Below are 15,663 nucleotides of genomic sequence, written 5' to 3' on the forward strand. Positions count from 1 at the left end.
GACTTTAAAGGTCTCTTCCAATGCAAGCTATTCCATGATATTATGAAAAAGGATAGAGCCAGGCTCTCCTCAGTGGCATAAGAGGAGGCAATGAGCACAAACTGAACACAGAAAGTTCCCTTTGAACACTAGGAAACAGTTTTTTACTGAAAAAGATGACTGAACCCAGCCACAAGTTGTTCAGAGAGGTTGTAGAACCTCCCTCCTTGAAGACACTCTAAAGCTGTTTGGACATGAATCTAAGCAGTCAGCTTGAGCAGATTGGCAGGAGCAGATAACCTCAAGAGTTCCCTTCCAAATTCAACTGTATTATGGTTCAGTGATTGTCACTGCTTAAGGACATTGCTGAAGTTCATCAACATGTGGACCCAGAACAGAAAACAGAATATCTCAATGAAAATTCAATATATATGTCCCAATTCTTTCAATGAGTCTAATAAAAAATTAAAAAAAAAACACTAAAAAAACAAACAACAACCACAACCCACATATTTACAGGAAAAAAATATCCATGATGCAGAGTATTGTGCACTTGACTTACTGCCTATTTTACATTTGTAAGTAAGTAATTTTTATTTGTCTAGGGTAAAAGAAAATATTTTTTTCTTCAAAGTCAAGTGAATATGTCAACATGAAATTAGTAGAGAACAGAAGAACTCCAGTTCAGTGAAGTTTGATATTTATGTAGAGTCAGAAGCACCTCAAAAGGGAAATTAAGCACAATGATTTTGGGCACTGCCTCTCCACTGACTATGTAATAAGTTGCTTATCTTAAAAGATACGCACTTCTAGAAAGTTAGATTCTGTTTAGCAATTATCTGAAGATTATTGCTCAATAGAGGGAAGTTGCATCTTTCTAAAAAATATTTGAAAAGCAGCTCTTATGTTCCCACATCTGAAATAATATTAGTCTAGTCTATGCCTTTGCCTGAATTAAGGTGAAAATAAGACATATGCCAAAATCAATAGTTTGGATTTTATTGAACAGTAAATGTGAGAGAGAGAGAGATGGGGACAGAGAAAGAGAATTATTGTTACTATCCCATGAGTACCCTTCTTCTTGTGGCCTTCTCTGTGGTGTGGGACCCCAGAGATTTCTGGAGGATACAATTCTGTATAGTCCAAGTCCCAGATATCCAGAGCCATATGTGTTATTCCCACAAGTTGGGATGGCATGTGTATAAGCAGTTGCTTCCTTTCCCACAGTTTTCCATGGTGGGCATTTTTGTCTGAATAGGTTATCCAGATCTGCTTCACCAGGCTTGGCATCTTCCTGTTGCTGCATCTGTGCTTTTCCCACAGTCTGCACAGTAGAGTCTTGTCTGGTGTGCTAATTCCAAACCTTTCACCTCCGTGTAGGCCTGAAATTAACATCTTCCTTTTTACCATCTGTGCCTGTCTTAAGTTAGCTTATCTTGTGGGAACTTCTTCCTTTGTCAGTGTTTGAGACAATTTATTGCATTCTTTAAGTGCTGACAAGAACTTCTACTGAAATTGAACTTAGAAGAAGTCCAGACACAGTCCCTACCATAAAATTTTGCAGCAGTAGTGTATGAAAATAAAAAAAAGGAATAAAATGAAACTAAACTAATTGCACGAATGGGATTCCTACCTCTCATCACAGATGTCACTCTTTCTCACCTGACTGCTCAAACTGAGAGAATCAGACTCTGCCTTTCTGTTTTCTGCTTCTCGCGCTCCTGGCTGACTACAACACAGCCTTGGGAGGAGGAACACAGTGATTTTGAAAGGTCTCTTAGATGGTGAGGGTACCAGTCCTCAAGGGCTACAGAGCAGGAACAGTGTGCACCTGTTGCAGTGTGTACTTCACTTGTTGGGATGGGTAGGGAGGCTGGGCTTGGTGTTAGAATGGGTACACTAAGCACTTCAGGCAAGAAGATTTATAATGTAGACAGATTTTACAAGATATTTAAAGTTTTAAAGGGAATGCACTAAACTAGCATTATGACAAAAGCTGGAGCTGGATACTTGGCTGCAGTGAATCTCTTTCTTTTTTATCTGAATGTCTTATAACCTAGTCAAGACAGCACTTTCCCAAAATGTGAGCCATGACAGTTTATTCTCTCTAGGCTGAGAGGTTTATTTCCTGAAAATTTTACACCAGAAGCCAAGTCTTCCAACATCCAAAATAAATGCTTTAATCATAAAACCTAAATTCATAAGGCAAATATCATTCTGTTAACCCTATGCTCACTTGCCTGGGCAGGCATTTGACAGTTTGTGTGAACACTGGCAAAATTAAAGTAATTAAAATAATTAAATAATTTAGTTAGTTAATTAATTAATACTGAAAATTAAGCAATGGGTGAATTACCATACAGTCATTAAACCAATATTGAAAATGAACATCACTTAATCTGAGTCTAGGCATCTTCAAAATAGACTATGTCTGAGCTACTAATGCTTAGTCATCCTAATAGCCAGGAAATGCATATGGAAATTTTAGAAATCTTTCAGTAGAACCATTTTTGAAATCATCTCTTACGTTATAATCAATTCTGCCTTCTGTATCTAACAGCTAAATCTTCACTGCTGATAAAGGCTCAGATGTAAGTGAATCTAGATACAGTGCAACTCCATTATTAGAATACCTTTTACCACTTAAGTCTGTTTAACTAGTAAAGATATTTGGGGCACAAACTTTCTGAAACAGAAGACTTAGACAACTGTAGTGTATCTTGAAAAAACCTGCCCAGTCAGAATCAATAACTAAGAAAAGAGTATCCTAGTTGATTGAGCAAGGTACAAGGGAAAAAAAAAACAAAACAGAAAAACGAAGTGCTAGGATTCTAATAAAATTCTGCAGAAAAGTGAAAGAAACTAAAGTGTGTAGGATAGGGTTACTTGTTATTTTGACAATATCTATGTCTCACTTTTAACCTGTCAACAAGTAGCGCTATCTTGTCACAGTAATTCTTTTGGAAATGTCTATAGTATGTGCTTTATTGAATATGAATCTGTGGGAAACTAAGTTATACAAAGCAGAATACTATGCACAGTTTAGTACATGACAGCTTTGGCTGACCTATCTCAGATGGCCTGAGAACATATCAACCATGAACTAGAATCTAATCAAATACTATAGAAAGGTAATCAAAGAAGTGAAACCAATTAGATTATAATTCTAACAAGTACAATTTGAATACTGGGTTGTTTTGTTTCAGGTTTTTTTTTTTCCCTGTAGAATGTAAGGGGTATACCTCATTAAACATCCATAAGCTATGTCTTTTTAAGGATACATCCAGTCTTTCTCACAGAGTGTGACTGAAAAGTGTAAGAGAAAACATGGCTTGAGTGATTGCAGCCATCAAAAAATATAATATTTCAATATGAAAAAAAGACTTCCTAGCAGGGCCATCCTGTGTTGGAGAAGTTAAAGAACAAATTTTGCCTTGCCCTCAAGTAAAATAGCTATATGTTGCAGCTATATAGGCTCACTATGCTATGTTATTTTCTGTTTAAAGCTAGAATAACTGTCTTCCTTATGCATTTAGTTGATTCCATCTCCTGAGATGCTCCATGATCTAAAAGTACAGCTGTATAAAGGACACTTGATATGCTTAAACACCATATGTGCTTAAGGCACCTTGACATATTGGACCCTATAAATGTAATGCATGGCTGCTCTGTATGTTTATATTGAAAGAAAATGAAGTCTTGATGCTGAACATAATTCTGGCTCAGAAGGATAACCAGAATTCAAATCAAACTTATAAAAAAGTAGCAATTCTTTTCAAAGACCAACATGACAGATCATGATCTGTAGGATTAATTTATTTTTCTGTCAACTTTACATATATATCTTCAGACTCTACACCTACATCATACACACTGGTGTTAACATTTATCCTGAAAACAATCAAATTAAGGGAAGCTTTTTTCCTTGTTATTCTGAATTAATTACTGAGAATTTTATCATAGAGCAAGCTAAGATGAAGTCTTTTTATTTAGTTATGATCTTGTATGTGTGTGTTGCCCTGCAAAGTGAAATCTAAAATACTTTCTCTCAGTGAGACTGTTACGGACATTTACCTTCTCTGTCTGGATTCATATTTTCACTAAATATACAAAGAGTTAATTTCTTTTAGATTTTTTGCCTGTCTTTCAAACTTCATAAATAGCAGACTGCTAGTTCAGAATCTATGAGAGAGAAAAACATAAAAATCCATGTGATAAGAGGCATTTGTAGTAAAACATTCACACAGTTAATTAATGGCCTCCACACATTCTAGTATTTACATCTATCATCATAATTGCTCCTTGGGTTTGATCCCACAAAATTCACATGCAGAGCAACGTGTGCATTAACAAGTGTAATTTAAAGCTCTGCAAGCACATAGGAATTTATATTAATGAGAACCCTGCTGGAAGTCACTGCTGAGAGCCTCAGAAAAGGTAAGGCTTCTAAGAGGAACCAGAACACAAACATCCTATTAGCATGAGAAAGCTTTCTCTTTTTCTTTATTTTATTTATTTTTCTCTGTGTATCTGTGTGTGTGTTAGTCTTTGCACTCCCATTTATATGTACAGCTATTGCTACCCATATCATTACCTGAAGGAGCTGTGTAGATTCCCACACAGCACACATTAAACCTGTACCTGATGACTGAAAATAAAATATATGATTCTTCATTCCTTTTAGGCTTCGTACTTATTAGACAAAGGGGAAAAACTTTGTATACTTATGCGGAATAAATCAATACCAACCAAAGTAATTATCAAAAGCTACTCCCTCACCACCCAATTAAGGTAACCCTCACATTCACAGCCAATATCCAGCTAGCTCTAATGTGAAATTTTTTCTGTCCTTCAATTTACTTAATGGTTCTATTTTATATGTCTAAATTAAAAAAAGGCAGACAAAGTAAAGTCATGACCTTGGTGTTTGATCTGTTTACAAAAAAATAAAACCCCACACAAATATGCCCAACCAAAGAGCAAAATACAAAATGAAAAATAAAACCCCCAGTAAATTATTTCTTTAGAAACAAGACTAACAGCCAGCAGGATATGGTACAGCAGGCAATATGCACGACAGGCCAATCATGTGGTGGCTTGTGTATTTTATCAATAAATAGATTTTTCATGAGGCTTTTCTTACATTTAGGAAACTTGAGGAGAACTTCTACTCCTCAGAATGCCTAGCTATTAAATGAAATTATTCCCAAATCTAAAGTTTGTTGATACAAAATTGATTTGAGAAAACCATCAGTAATTTAAATAATAAAAAGAAACCCAGAATAGTTGCAGTTATTGCATAACCAACAAAATAAGACTCTGAACTTTCAGTTAGATGCCTACTTTTTAAAAGCATAAATTTGTTAAAGAATGAAGGTGCTCTCACAATTATTTCAAAACCCCTTTCTTTTAAAGTTGCAAGGAATAAGTGTTTGAACAACAATCTGTTTCACGTTATATCAGAAATTATATTTAGTGATGTGTTCATCACAGAGCACATGTGAAGGTGCTTAGGTCACAATGAACCCAGAATTTTTAAAGAATTAATTACTTGATCCTTTTCAATTTTCAAGATTTTTCCTCCTTAAATGAGGTATTCATGCATTCAAATTTAATCTGGATTGTCTTGTACAGCTGTCAGCAGATTTTTTGTTTGTTTGTGTTTGTTTTGTTATTTTATTAAAAAATACAATTATTATTATTCAGTATGTTATTAATTAATACCCTCATTAAAAAAATCATGGTTGTTCATATGTAGCTTGGGTATAAGATCTTAATATATACATAAAATTTGAGGAATGTGTTCTTTCAAATAAAAGATTATTATCTTCTTTTGAAAAAAGTGGGAGATTGATAATGCAGCTATATTTCAAAATAGATTTAAATTTTGAATTCTTTTAACTCACAATCACTTGCAAATTCTCATAACACTTATCTTGTCCTCAAAGGAAAGACCAAGAGATATCTCTAGGTTCTTAGATGGCTAATTTAAGACATTGTCTTATTTAGAACAGACAGTTCATATAGCAAAATAGCCACCTCACGATAGGAATTACCATCTCCAGAACAGCCGAATCTTTCCCTGAAAGAACCTACATTCCTCCACTGGAAACTTTTATGAATATCTATTAGTGAAGTGCCTCAAGTTAAGCAAGATATATGTGGTACTAGGGCTCATGGAACAAGGCCAAATAGTATGGCATTTTTATCACTTTTGAAGATATTCTGGTTAAAATTATATTAATTTTGTGATCAAATATGAGAAAAATTTAAAACCAGGACCAGTTATCTCATCTGAAAGGTCTAGACATGTGTGAAGTACAGTCTTTGAAAAACTGCGAACATTTGTGAATGTTGTTTTGTGCATGTGGAAGACAGATGAGTATAAATTTTCAATTTGCCGATTTTCAGGAATAGCAGAGGTGCTGGGAGCTATGGCATCAGCATCAGGCCAGGTGAGGTGAACAGGGTCAGACACAGCCCTAGGACATACACGGAGTGCCACAGGGACAGGGCTGTGCAGGCCGGTCCAAGGGGGTCAGCCCAGTGATGGGGTCTGGCTCAGTAGGGCCAGGCAGCCAGGGCTGCACTCAGCTGAAGGCAGAGTTCAAGGGCTAGGGGTGGACCTCAGCTGTGACCATCCTGCAGCTCTGCCTGGGAATCTCTTCCCACCACCACTGGCTGGATGGGGTCCACCCCTGGCTGTGCTGACTCTACTTTGTCCTTGAGTCCCAAAACCTCTGGGGAAGGCTGGGACTGAAATAGTCTCAAAAGGCTTCCACTGATAAGCTTTGCAAATATAACCATCTGTGCAACTCTGTCTTATTTAACATTAGTTGTTACTTTCTTTTTCATATGGTCTCCTTGACAGGTAAATCCATTTCAAAAAGGACTGGCCTCAAAAGTTTGACTTCTTCATAGCAAGAGAAATTACCATTTTCATGATTTTCACATCATAAAGCACAACAGGATTCTCAGAAGAGTTTGATTCAGTAGTTCTTAATAACACTGAATGAGTCCAAAATTAAATGCAACTTTTGAAAGCATCAACCATAAAATTATTCACTGTCCATCATACATTATAAGGTACATCCTGATACTCTCCAGCTTATGCATATTACTTCAAAAGTGATATATGAAATTTCTGTATTTGGCTGTAGCTGTTAATGAAGTGCAAAAAATTAGAGATGTTTATTGCAGAGTGTTCTAAATGGAATCTTCCATTATTCCCCTAATGACTATCAAAATTTTAAAAGTAGTTGTTTGATAACTTATATGATTTATACTTGTCAATGCCTGTATTTGGAAATTTAGAGATAGCATAAAGAGTTCATACTTATATACTCAGCTTTCAGGATAAAACATATCTAAAGATTAAAAAACTGTTGTTTAATTAATTTAAAATCATGCATATTCTCCATGGCTATAGTTCACTTATTTCTGAAGTGGTACTCAACATTAAAAGAAAAACTCTTTTCTTGTAACAACAATAACATAGCTACTGTAGCATTCTGGCTTCTGAGGCCCCTGTACATTTAAGAGTAAAATTACTGAGTTTCCTTTTTTCTCTCTTTTTTTCTTCAGCTAAATAATAAGAACATAGATAATGCAACAATTCCCTAAGCAGTTCTTAGGAAGTTATCTTATATTGATGAAAAGAGAAAGAATCTCAACTGCAATTTCTATAAATGCAATACTTGATTGACATCTACTTAGCACAGTTGAGTTTACTGAATCATAGGAGCTCTTTCAAAGAATATTGTATTGGTCTAAGTCAGTGTTGTCATAGTCTAACCTCATAGACAGGTAAACAACACATAGCCATTCACTCATTCCCTTACAGAAGGATGGGGAAAAGATTTATAAGGGTAGAAGTGCAAAAACATGGGTTGAGATAGCATTGGCTTAATAGAAAAGACAAAGTTGCTCATACCAGCAATGCAAAAAAAGGAATTAATTAACCACTGCTCTCAGCAGTCAGGTGTAAAGTTATCTCCAGGAAAGGAGGGTTTCATCTTCTATATCAGCTGCTTGGGAAGATAAAGGCCATAACTGCTGATGTTAACCCTTTCCTCCTTTTTCTCCTAGCTTTTACTGTTGAGTACAATGCCATGTGTGTGGAATATCCCTTTGGTCAGCTGGGGTCAGCATTCCCAATTCTGTCCCCTGCCTAACTTCTTATCCAGCCTTATCCTACTCGATAGTGAGAAGGTGGGAAAAGAAGCAGAAAAAGCCTTGATGTTATGCAGCTACTGCTCAGCAACAGCCAAAACATCAGGGTATCATCAACACTCTTTTCAGCACAAATGTAAAATAGACCTGTATAAGCTACTATGAAGAAAATTAAACCTATCTTATCAAAATCAGGACAGCCAGTTACAATAGTTATATGCATTAGTTGATATTAATAGATTAAGATCATTTTGTGTCTTGTCATCCTGCTTCCACTGGCAGGGAAAGAGTGAATACTTCTCAGATACAGACAGAAGTGTATTTATTAAATGCTGCAATCATTCAAAGACAAACAGATGGCTGCTATTCAAACAGGGAAAAGCAGTGATTATCCACATCTGTACAATACCATTAAACTCTAATATATTCGGAAGCAATTAACTGCTTTTTTTAGAGTAAAGAAAAGAGTTACTCAGAACAGCTTTAGTTTCATTATTTGGTCAATTTTACATAGGAGTTCTAACTATGCATAAATGGTTTTCATAATAGTGAACGCAGTAGGCTTCAATGATTGCTTACTGTGAGTTGGAAAATGCTCACATGGAAGAATATTATAATTTCTTTCCGTCACAACCCCCCTATTTCTCTGATTTGCTGTTAATAGGAATTTGAGTCAAGATCTCTTTGCAAAATTATTTCCCAGTTCTCTCTTAGCTCTTCACTGGACTGACACGCCAAAAATGTTAGGCCCAAATTGCATGCCGTATGTCAAGTTGGAAATGTACATAGGAGATGAAAACTGAAAGCTCTTGCCTCAAGACTTATGCTCTCTTGTGAGTTCAAATGTACTGCTATCTATGTCTGCTACTGAACTTGAGTTTCACAGTTCACAGTACTGAAACAAAAGTTCAGCCATCTGGACAGATATGTTAATGGGTTATATTATCCTACTACAATCCTGTGCAGCTTTTCCAATCAGACTTTAAACAACTAAATTCTGTCTCTAGAGTTAACATTCATAGGCAATGGATTGTTGTTTAAGTAAATTATACTTTGCCTAGCTAACCTCATTTGTGTTAACATCCAACTGACTTTGACTATCCAATCCAGCAGTATGTTATCAATTCCCAGATTTTGACCTATATCCAAAAAGCACATCTAAACAGTGGACTCCAGTTGCCCACTGTCTTAAAGAGTGGGTTTGTCTCTTGACTCCATTTTGGAAAATCAAAGTGGTTATGTACAGAGAAAATTTTTCACAAGACTAGCTTTAGTAATAGAGATCTAAGGTAGTCTCTCTTAACTGTCTTTGACGCTTGAAACAGGCTATTTATTCATTTCTTATACACTTTTTTATCAGTGATACACTCATGGACATCAAGGTCAACAGAGAATATCACCTTATTCAATTTGACTTCATGAATATAATACACTTTAGATTTCATGCAGATATTTGGTACTAAGCACACCTTTTGCCTGGGAATAAGACCAAAGCTTTGGTTTGGAAGCCACTACAAGACTGTTAGCATAGACCTCTGAGAGCATGCTGATTATGAGGAATTTCCTTCTGCTCTAAAGCAGTGACAAAGCTTCAAGGACAGATGTGACTTTCATCCTATTAGGTAAAAGTCAAGACAAATCAGTGTGTGTCTGTGTGTTATCTTTCTTGGGTAGTAAAAATTCCTTATTCTTTAGTAAGTCACTTATATTTTTCTGATCTAAATCAGAAACAGATCAAAATTATTTAGTTTGTTCTGAAATATTAGTCTGGTAGATTTTTTTTATTAATTTGCAATTTTGTTTATTTTTAATAATTCTATAAACTCCAAATCACTTCTAAATTTTACTAAGCAAATCTTTTCCAAAATGAATCCAGGCATAACTAAGCCCAGCAAATGATTTCTCAGAGTCACACAGAGTAGGACATCTTCTCATTATAACAAGGTTAGTGGGTATTTGCTAGTAAGCTAGTTTTTTGTCTCATCTAACACACATACTGTGAATTCTGCCTAATTTACATTTTTAATACTATGAATTATGAATCCTCTGATCTGTAGATATCCACATATTGTCTTCACTATTGCTTCCATCAATCAGCAGATGTAGTCCTATGGAAAATAAAACTATAAACATCAAAAAATCCTTAAAACTTTAAACTAATATTTAATAATATAAAAAAATTGAGTAAATTAGCATTCTTCATTTTTTACAGCATAAGTGTTTATATGTCCATGTTAAGGATTCTAGTATTGTATTATTTAACTGAAATATGACTAATCATGTTAATACATAAAGAAAAAGATATTTTGTAACACAAAGAAACGGAAAATTGGAAGAAACATCTCATAGACCAAATATATTAATGGAGACATATCAGTTCCAACTGCATTATTTTTCTATAGGATATAAGGGGGAGATGGAAAGGGAAAACTGAAAATCAAATTTTAACAGTTGATTGAGTTCTAAAAGAAAGACACATTTTAAAATCTGGAAAAAACCAAACAAATAAAAAACACCAAAAAAATCCCAAACAACAACAACAAAACTCCCAAATAAACAAAAAAGCCCACAAAACAACAATGACCAGCATCCCCCTGCCCCTCCAAACCCTAATCCCACATATTGCAAATAATAGATATTCATGAAAGGACAAATATGTAGAAAGAAATTGAAGCTTCACAGGTAAAACCAGGGGACCTTCAGGAATTTGGTCTTGACATACAGTATTGCGGCACTGTTTTTTCTTTGCCCTGGTCCCGGGCAGCTGGGGGTGCCCGGCTGGCACGCTGCTTTTTTGGTGAGACTGGGGCTGCTGCATGTGTGTGAAGCTCTAGGGCTGAGCCTCCGCGTGGGTCTGCCGCCTCCATAGCAGCACGCTGAGGCGAGATAAAGAGTGAGCAAAGGCACAATCTGCCTGTGGTGCTGAGAACTGTTTATTCTCCATGTGGCTGCAGCAGTGGTTGCAGAAGCTGTTCCCAAGCCAGCGTGGACAAAATGGCGTTTTGGACAAAGGGAACATGGGGTTAAATAGGGGGCGGGTTGACAGCGGCGGGTTGACAGGGGCAGAAGCCCCCCTCGTCCAATGGGGACGGATGACAGGGGAGTGACATGGACCACGGCAACCTATGGGAACATAACAGGGGTGTGTACAGGGTTCTGGGACAAATGGGAATGCAGAGGTGGGGTGATTGACACAGAACTTTCTGTGGGGAAGGGCAGTGGTTACAAGATTGACAGGTGAAAGCTCCTATAGCAGACAGCTTGGAGCGAACCATTTTGAGGGAAAAATAGGGGTACATAGAACCAACCTAACTAACATTTATTAAAATCCCGAACTGAACCAACCGGGCATGCAACACAGTATTAAAAAATAAGGAAGAAATAATTGCTGTCAACATATGCATAACATTTTATACACAGTAAAAATGCAGAGAAAGTAAGATGTTAAAAAAGGGTCAGAGTCCCTGCAAGAAAATGTATGCAGGATAGACAGAGAGAGAAATTCCTTCAATATTAAGCATGTTGTGCCTGATCAGTGCAATTGCTTCTCTATAGCAAATTCCTCTTCACTTCCAGCAGAGAAAACTGCTTTTTGATGTGCCCTTCAGCACATTTTGCAGAAGGTATGTAAGTACAGAACTCATACTGTCAATATTGCAGGCACATACAGAGATGCCTGGGACACAAACAAGCTTTCCAGAGGTGTCAGATGTAATCTGTGCAATGCTGCAATCAATTCTGAAGCAATATTATATATGAATTTATAGGAAGCCAATCTTTTAACAGTAAGATCACTCTTACTTTGAGTAAGAAGTGTGTAGGGACACATCACCTTTCTCACACTTAATTCCCTTCTCTTTCCTTATCAGACTATTATTTCAATAAAGACACAACATGGGGGACAATATGAAATGGGAACAAAATAAAGAGCTTTGATTGTTTGGGAATCTATAGATTTTGAACTACAAATACATTAAAAACCAACCTCATGTTTAGGCAAACTGGAAATTCAGTCAGTATCTATTTATCAGGATATCTGTTCTGTTGTTCAAGGAAGATGCAAACTCTTCATGCCCTTTATAGTAATTGTCACAGGATTCATATAAGAAATAAACCTGGAAAAGGTGTTACTTATATGAGTTACATAGAACTTAAAAATTAAGTTCATTCCCTACTTCTTATCTGTATACTTTTCCAAGTGGGTTTTTCCAAGATAACAATATTCAGCAATAACAATTTCCAGTATAACGAGACTAAGTCTGAACTCTGAGAGTATAAACTGGTTGACTGCCTTGGGGAGAGGTACAGGCTTCTGGCACTTTTTAATTTAGTACTATACATACTGTCAAGGAGAACATCTCCCCTTCTGATTCTCCCCAGCAACTAAATAAATATGTACATGTGCATGCTTATGAACCTGCTTGGGTTTATAGACTGTTGAGAGGAATGTATTCCCTTCAGATCCCACGTACGCTGAGATTCAACACAAAATAATGATGTAGCTTCACTAAACTGCTTGACATTAACCTATAGGATATAAACTATCAATATCAGTTATATTTTGGCATATTTCAAATTGTAATCATAGTTGAGGGAAACTTATGCACAGTTTTATAGATGTTTTATACCTTGCATACCAGTCTTTAAGGTTATAGCTACTGAACAGGGGAGAGAGCACCTAGTTTATGGGTTTCCTGAAAGGCTGGAAAACACAACAAATAAAGACTAATGTTTCAGTATTAACTGAACAAGGTCTTACTTCTGTGTCTGCCTAACAAATCAAAAATAATTCAGGTAACTCAACATCTAAGGAAATAAAGTGATAAACTGGGTTTATTTCTGGCCAACTGAAAAACATGCAATCCTAATAACTATATCATCTTATACTACCACAACCCATTAAGTCATAGCTAGGTCACAAAACCATTGTCATGGCTGAAGTTCAAACAAAAATATTAATTTTTTGGGGTCAGTGACATTGCAGACACATGAGCTTTCTTGAGCCTAGGAAAATTCTGCCTTTCTGTTAAAATTCTCTGTAGTCAAGTCCAAACTTCCACTCTTATTTAGTTATACTGAACTGTAACTAGTAATCCTTTCATATTGACTTTGAATACTGTAGGCAGGTTTCTTTTAAACAGGTACTGTACATTCAGCTATGTTTCAAAAGAAAGTTTACAAAAAGTGAAGGAAAATATTTTGAAAATATAACTGAAAAGAAATTAAATATTTTTGCCTACTTTATCCTTCCCTAACCTTTTCATGTGAACATGAAACCATTTTACCTTGCACTGGTTATGAGTTTGAACTTCCCTATTTTGGCTGTCTCAAAAATTAGTAATGTCTACCTTTTGGTATCCTAGAGTCATATCTGAATGGAAATCTGGTAGAGTTTTCTGCATCACTTTTTCAACCTGAAGGCCCTGCAGTCCTTTGTTTTCAAAGGAAAATTATAGCTCAGGTCTTAACCTAATTTCAGGTGATGTATCCAAATCTTAACTGAAAGTTTATAGAATAGTAGCAGGTTAGAAAAGTAATAAATTAGAAGAGCAGAGAAAAAACCCCAAACATCTTAACAAGATTCTCATCAGATACATATGTTTCAAAGAAAATGAAGATATTGAGTCTACTCAAGTTTCCTGAATCTCCTAGACCTATCAGAAATTCAAAATGTAAGAGACTGATAACAAGAAAAGAACCTGAACACATTGCCTTTGAAAAAAAATTACTCCTTGTGTAAATATTTCTGGAAGACATTTTTTACAGCATAAAGAATTACATTTACAGTGGATATTGGTGAAAATAAAAAGAACAAAATCTCTAGTTTTGTTACTTCCTAATGATACTCATTCTTGTTTATAGTAGCAAATATACAGCTTGTAGTGACTGTTACATTGAATTATTTTTCCTTTATTTTCCCTCTCTATTTCTTAATGCTTCTTTTGCGTTTGTTGTAACCAAAATGATTTGGTTTATATTGCAATGCTGTTCAAATTCTCCTAGATGAGCATCCTGTCATTGATGGTAATTGATGTTGGCTGCCATGGAAATGTTAATTTGGAAGCAGTCAGTGTCAATCAGTCCTCATCAGTTTTATTCACAGGAAATCCGTGGTGGTCACTCTAACAAGTAATCAAAGCTACTGACAGAAGAGGAAACTCTTAAAATACAATTGTTCATGTAGGTTCCTGGTCTTTTTTCCCTGTCATGCTCATTTAAGCATTATAAATAAAAGTGATATGTAGCAAAATATCTTAAACTCAGTATGAAAATTTCTTTTTCTCTCATGTGCAAAAGGTAAGCAAACATCTACTTTTGGGTTTTAAGAAATTCAGTGTAAAAGTATAGTCTTCCACAGTGGGATTTTATAGTCAAATGCTTAATTATTAAAAAAAAAAAAAAAAAAAAAAAAAAAAAAAAAAAACCAAACCTCATTCTTCTAACATTGTCATTGTTAGTACTACAAGCATTCTAAGTATCTAAGAAAAAAATATTTTTAAAGTCAATAATAAATGACATATTGGAGAGATGGAAACACCAGAAAAATATGCACAAATCCACCAAGCATTATTTTGTCATTTTATTCACTCCAAATTATTTTTGTGGTTTTATTCACTCCAAATTGGACTAACTGGAGTTACTACTTTTTTTGTAGAACAGTGCTAGCCATCATAAAGAATAAAAAGGTTCACTAAGAAGATGTAGTTTTTCATAATTCTGCATGGCCTTCTGACAATGTGATGTGATCTCATTTCAGAATGACTACTAGCTTCTTCAATCACCTGAGGTAGGTTAAGATGAAAATTAAAATGAAATATTATCATTTACAGTGGGACTTATTTCCATCATACTGACAGTGTAAACTATTCCAATTACATTTAAATGGCATAGAGAACTATCAATAGAGCAAAAGAGGTCTTGGGGCTTGTGTGAATGTTTTTCACAATTTTCCTTGCAAATTTCAACCAAATATTCTTGCACATTTATTTAAAGACCTCTTCCTGTTTTATTTCAATTGGAGGTTCCTACAAGGAACAAATCCCATAGCCATTATTGAACTTCATCTTGATTTGTTGAGACTAGGGAAGAGAAAGCCAAGGGGGTTTTAATTGTGTTCTTCAGCTACCTGATGTGTGATTACAAGAAAACGGTCAAAGTTTTCTTGGAGGAGCACATCAAAACCCAGGCTGTGCAATCTCCACCCTTGGAGTAGTTCCTACTTTGCCTGAATAAAGATTGATCTTCGTTGGTCCTGACTCAAGCAGTAGATTGGACTGAATTATCTCTCCCTTCAATACAAAGACATTAACTTTAAATATAACTCTCAGAGAAATGAGAAAAAGCCTTCTAATTAAAGGATATTGATTTAGTAGTCTTAAAAGCTTGTTTGGGCTTGGTGCTGGTTTGGGGGTTTTGGGGTGGATGTTATTTTCTTCCCCCTTTACTTTTAAAATGAAAACTTTGGTTGAAGTTCAGCAGAATTTTCATTTCAGATGTGATACATCCAAAATA

This window comes from Anomalospiza imberbis, chromosome 2, assembly GCF_031753505.1.
Source record: "Anomalospiza imberbis isolate Cuckoo-Finch-1a 21T00152 chromosome 2, ASM3175350v1, whole genome shotgun sequence".
Lineage (NCBI taxonomy): Eukaryota > Metazoa > Chordata > Aves > Passeriformes > Viduidae > Anomalospiza > Anomalospiza imberbis.